Consider the following 6,454-nt stretch of genomic DNA (forward strand, 5'->3'; position numbering starts at 1 on the left):
CAAGAAAACCAGAACCTGGAGTCCATCTGTGCGTCACACACCAGACATCAGTGTTGAAGAAATCACCTCCCTTCCTCTGGTTTGATGCTGTAGTTACTCCAAGAGTCCAGAATAAACTCTCTTTAACCTCCACATCCCAGCAGTGTGTTCCTGAGTTAAAACCCTCTGAACCCAGAACACAGGGATAACAGTCAAATCTCTCTGGATTATCAGGAAGATGCTGATAGTTCTCGCTGTATCTCACACTGGTCAGATCATGAGACACGACGAGACGTGGATTCGCAGTGTTTGGATCCAGAATCACAGGAGCTGATGAGACACAATCAACAGATGCTTTTATTCTGATCTTCATATAATGATCAACAGTGAACCCAACACAGATTATTATGAATTATGATCCTGTTGATCAAACACATTTTCCTCTGATCACTGTCAGTGCTGTTATTAGTTTCACACTCGTTTTATCATCAGCGTTTAACGGCATCAACTACAAACATTAAATATGGGATTCAGACATTTGTGTCCATCAGGAGAAACTGATACTTTGGGAAATTTAAATAACAATAAATCAATGAGATGTGTTGATATTTCTGCTGTAGATGAAGAACTGTAAGTGTGTGTGTGATCTTCATCAGCATCTGATCATCTTCATTTTATTGGCTCTTATCCTCCTTATTCTCGGGCGCTACTGTAGGTGTAACAGGGTGTGTTCCCACATGTTTTAGTTCCCAAGCACTCTAACAAGAGGATTAGCGTACCGCTAGCATAGACTGTTTATGACCGTTACCATGGAAACCTCCGGTTCCGGTGTGGTGAAGTGCTGAGTCCAGCTTAGGACCCCAGTATTATGCCTGATCTAAAGCTGTTCTCGCAATTCTTGATGTAATTTATAATGTAATGTTATAATGTTTTTTATAGAAAAATATTGCATATGGTTAAAAAAAAACGTTATCTATAATCATTTCGGACAACTGTATGCAATGCTACTATCTAAGCTAACTAAAAAAACACTAAGAACGAGAAATGTTTAATTTAACAATCTATAGCTTCAGTTATATACTAGTATATGAAACATAAGTTAAAAGACATCCATGGTCGTTAAACATAGTTCAAACGACTTATATAATAAAGTGATATCTGATTTGTTACCAGACACTAAAGCGATTACCCATCAAACGTAATTCACGCAAGGAAATGGATTCATGGGAGCTAGAAATAAGGAGGACAGTCTGTGTATCGTTTAAAACAGTTTATTCTTACGGTCCGTTGTGTTTGACTAACTAATTATTTTGGATTGGAAATTATTATTATTATTCTGAGACAAAATTTTCTAATTTTCTAAAACTCCTCCTAACAACGTCCAACCTCGGCTCAGACCATCAGACTGTTCTGACTCCGGCTTTATCTCTTATAACTGATCAGACTTACTACTTTCTGTTATAACTGATCATACTTACTTAATCTCATTGACTGTCTTTGACAGAATCTTCAAATGAGCCAAAACTGTTAAAACTAAAAAATAAAATAAAATAAAAAATCACATTTAAACAGAGAGAATCCCATAGAGACAGAGCACATTTAGGCCACGCCCACCGGGGGCAATCCAACCTTCTCCATTGACTTTGCATTGTGTGAAGATGTCGTCCGTCATTTATGACTTATAACAAAAAACAAAACTATGTCTAAAAGCTGCTATGTTACAAGGTGTACAGCAAACAAGCTAAAAAACCCCAGAAATACAGTTTTCATATCCATCCATCCATCCATCCATCTATCTATGCATCTATGCATCTATCTATCTATCTATCTATCTATCTATCTATCTATGCATCTATCTATCTATCTATCTATCTATCTATCTATCTATCTATCTATCTATCTATCTATCTATCTATCTATCTATCGGTAGTCATGAAGAACCTTTAACTCTCCAGCAGTCAGACTCACTGTTTTGGACGATGTCCTGCATCTTCTTCCAGACTCTGAACGGCAGGTTGCCCAAGTATCGTGGCACATGAATCAAAGCTCCAGAAGCCATCTGTGGATCCGGCTGTGAGCTCTGGACTCTGGAAGAACATTCAGGAGTCAGAACTGCAGTGGCTTTGGATCAGAACCAGAGAGACCAGAGACAGGAGCAGATCACTCACCTTTCCATTGAGACTGGAAACGCCTGCAGAACAAACACACCATTTATCATCAAGAACTCAATCAATCAACCAATGATCAACCAATGATCTGAAATCAGACCTTCAGAAAGCAGACGTCATTGGCTTTCATCATCTCCTCCATGTCTTTGATTGTGTGTGAAAGAGCTGAGATGTGTGTGTTCATCTCCTCCAGCTTCTCCTTCATCCTCTGCTTCTTCTGCTCCTCTTCCTCCCTCAGTGCAGTGACTGTAGCTTCTTCTTCATCTCTGAGAAACTGATGAAGCTTCTCAAACTGCTGTTTAATCTGACGCTCTGTGTGCTCAGCTTGAGACTGAAATTGACTGAGACTGAGACATCACATTCACTTCAATCATCTCAATCAACACACATCAACACTTCACATCATTCATATCAGAGATAAACTCAGATACCCGACATAGAACGGATCCAGAAGCAGATTGATGCTCATTATTTACAGAAATAATCAACTGGAATCCATTATATTAAATCATAACTGTTTACAGTGATACTATACATGACTCTTGATTCTGTTTCCTCACCTTGATGTGTTGAACTGTTTTCTCAAACTCTGCTTTAATTTTTTCATTGTGTTTAAGTTTCTCTTGTAAGGTCTTCAGTGCTGTATTGAGCTCCTCCTAGAATTGAACAAAAAACATAAAACACAAGATTACAGTGAATAGAAGAAGAGAAGACAATACAGTGATATGATCATATAATGCAGTGAAAAAGTATTTATCCTCATCCTGATTTCTTCTATTTTTGTGCACATCTCATATTAAATTGATTCAGAAATTAAAACATAAAACAAATACAACCTGAGTAAACACAAAGTACAGTTTGTAAAAGAAAATGTTATTTATTGAAGCAAAAAGTTATCCAATACCAACAAGGCCTGCGTGAAAATGTATGTGCCCCTGTAGTTACTAATTCCTCAAATCTATGAAATGTATTTATAATGTGGTTCAGCTGGACTAAACACAACTAGTCCTGATTACTGAAGCCCTATTCAATCAAATCAACACTTAAATAGGACTTTTTCAACACCATCAAGTTTGTTAAAAGGTCTTAAAGTGCCCCATATGCTTTTTAGAATATTCCCTTCATGCAGTGTGTAATACGGCTGTTTGTGAATGTAAATGTTCTGCAAAGTTGTAAAGTGGAAAGTGCTCGATAAATGAAGTTATTGTCTCCCAAAAGAAAGAATCGAGTCAGAACCGCGTAAACGAGTCGTCAGTAACTCAAGTCTCACTTCTGTGACCGGCATACGTAACAATGTAACACATTTGCATAATTAACGCCTATGGTCTTCATTGGCTGCCCGCGAACAACGTCTACTTTGCCCCGCCCTCAAAAGCTGCAGCTGTTCGTGTTCATGTTGTGTACATGTCGAGAAGATGCAGTTTTCTGCGCTACAAAAGAAAACTCTCTTTGTAAACACTTCCAAAGGATGAGGATTAAAATTAAATCAGTGGTTAAAATGACCACAGCGATACAACAGCAGTGTAACCTTCTGACGACTGCTTCTCAAATCTCTGTGAGGTCTAAATGAGATTTACAAAACACTCATTCATTAAAGATGGGTCAGTACCCACTTTATTTTGAACAACTTGCTCCTCAGAATTACAACCTGCAAGTATGATTAATTATTGATGTATATATTTTCTACCGGGTTTTCAGAATACATAGCTTTGTGTTTAATATTGTGCAAGTTTCCGGCTAACCGGCTAACTTCAGTTATTACTGTCTTACTAAAATACTTCTGCTAATCACTGTTACCTAAAACTGTGTCTATTAATGCAGATCGTCTGTCGTTCTTACTACTTTGAGTAAAAATAAAGGATGGAGCAAGATTTGTTTTACCAACGTTTACATTACAGTCATTCACGTTAGTGCTCGGCTAACGTATGCGCTGTTATTGATACAGTTACAGTTTTTCTCAGTCGCTTTGGTGCATTTCTCACATCACTATTTACATTTGCACAACAGTTAATGCAGTTCTCAAAACAATTACTACAAACTGCAAAACCTAGTTGATAACCTGCAAAAGCGTGTCACTTGCTCAAAATGGATAGCTCATTCCTCAAAAGCAAGTATTCATGTCAATGAAAGTGTCAGTGTCATCAAGATGAAAAGTCCTGACACCATTGTTTATGAACAAGATAGTCAAATGGCTTTGTCATGTTTTCATTATGACAGTTTACTCTGTAAATGTTTTCCAATGCAAAAAGTCAGATCTTGGTGACACTACCTGAAAATGCTCAAGACAGCACTATATATTATTTGCACAGCCATTTGAAAAATACAGTAAAGTTACACATTACTGTATTTAGTGAGGTAACTGAGTACAAGACACTGAATATGTATTAAGGGTGTCACGAGTTTGATTTTAAATCGAAATCGATCGAAATTAATGCTCAATCTCGATTATCGAATCAAAAAATGGAATCGTCGATCCTGCCACGCCCCCATGTCACGTCAGCTCGGCTTGCCAAGCGAAAAAAAAAAAAACCCATGCGTTGAAGTGCTGCGAGTCAACCTAACAGCTACAACAACCAGCCAAAAGATAGCATGGCAACTGCAGACGCAGGAGACCCGTCGACAGAACTTGAACCCCCTCCTCTTTCACTGAAGTCGCCGTTGTGGAAGTATTTTGGATTTCCAGTCAGTTATGTTGACAACGTTCGTGTTGTCGACAAAAAAAACACAGTTTGCAAGCTCTGCTATGTACGTATACCACATTATTCCACCGGCAGCACGACTAACATGGCAGGGTGTCATGATTCTGCCATCTAATCCTTGTCATTCTTTAATTCTTGTGGCAGGATCATGACAGACCCATATTTTGTGTGCAAGCACATGGCCTTTTGTTTGGGCCATGTGCTTGTGTTGTCTCGTTCCTCGTCCCGCCCCCTTGTTATCCTCGTTTTGTCATTATTGCTTTACCTGTGTCACCTGTTATGTTATCATTAGTCTCCCTATTTAATCCCCTTGTGTTTGCTGTCCTGTGCTGGTTCATTGTTATTCATTGTGAAACCTTGTGAGTATCCTGTCAAGAGTATTGTCTAGAGAAAGTTCTGTTTTTGCTGTTTGTTTATCGTCTAGTTAGCTGTCAAGTCCTAGTCTAGATTAGTCTATCCTGTCTTGTTTTGCCCCCTCGTGGGTTTTGTTTTCCTGTTTATTCCGTCAAGTTGTATCAATAAACCATGTATATTGCATACTGTCTGCATTTGGGTTCATCTCCTCCGCAATCACCATAACAGAATGAACCGGCGAAGACAGAACCCAGCAGATTGTATGTCCTCCCTTTCCAAGTGTCAATTAAGGCTCCAGGAATCCTGGTGGACGCCGTCTGTCTCTTATACGAAGAGTGGCGGGATTTTGTTTCCCCCTCTGTCTGGGCAGGAGTTGTTTCTTCGCCCATCCTGGGAGTTGGTGGAGTTTCACAGTCGGGAAGAGCTGCAGGCTTCTTCCACGGGATCTCCTTCTACCACACTTCCAGTGATTCCGGAGGGTTGTGTCCTAGGTGTTGTTTCCCAGGGGGATCAAGCTGGTCCCACTTCCACTCCCGAGACGTCATCCGGACCCGAAAGTCTTCTCGGCAAGCGAGGGAGACGGACCTCTTGGGAGTCGGCATCAGAGACCTCCGTGACGGAATCAGCCCTCCTAGAGACGGATCTTCCAACCCCAGACACAGATGTCTGTTCCCCAACCACTCACCAGTCCGCCAACGGCATCTGCACCGCGACCTAGGAGGAAGAAGAGGAGGAAGGGAGCCTCCCGTCCTTCATTTCTGCTTGGTCCTGATCCCGCTGCTGCAGAGAGCGCTGTCCCAGACCCCTCTGCTCCTACTGAAAGCGCTGTCCCAGAGCCCGCTACTGAAAGCGCTGTCCCAGAGCCCGCTACTGAAAGCGCTGTCCCAGACCCCTCTGCTCCTACTGAAAGCGCTGTCCCAGAGCTGCACCTATACGAAATGAATGGCTGGAAAAGTGAGGATGGGATGCCGGATTGGAGCAAAATGGACTTAAGGTGTTTTTGAAAGCGGAATCGTGTGACGGGGTGATTGGAGTCGTCTGCGAAGAGTGGGTCGGATGGGAATTTAGCCTGCGAGTTTCTGAAATGTATGTAGGCTAAGGCAAGGCAAGTTTATTTATATATTACATTTCATACACAATGGTAATTCAAAGTGCTTACATAGAAGAAATTAAAATAATCAAAAGAAATAAGAATAATTAAAACAGTTTAGAATAAAAATAAAATAAAATAATACAGTAAAAACAGTCGGACGA

This window comes from Abramis brama (assembly GCF_963993115.1).
Source record: "Abramis brama genome assembly, chromosome: 21".
In the NCBI taxonomy this organism is placed as follows: Eukaryota; Metazoa; Chordata; class Actinopteri; order Cypriniformes; family Leuciscidae; genus Abramis; species Abramis brama.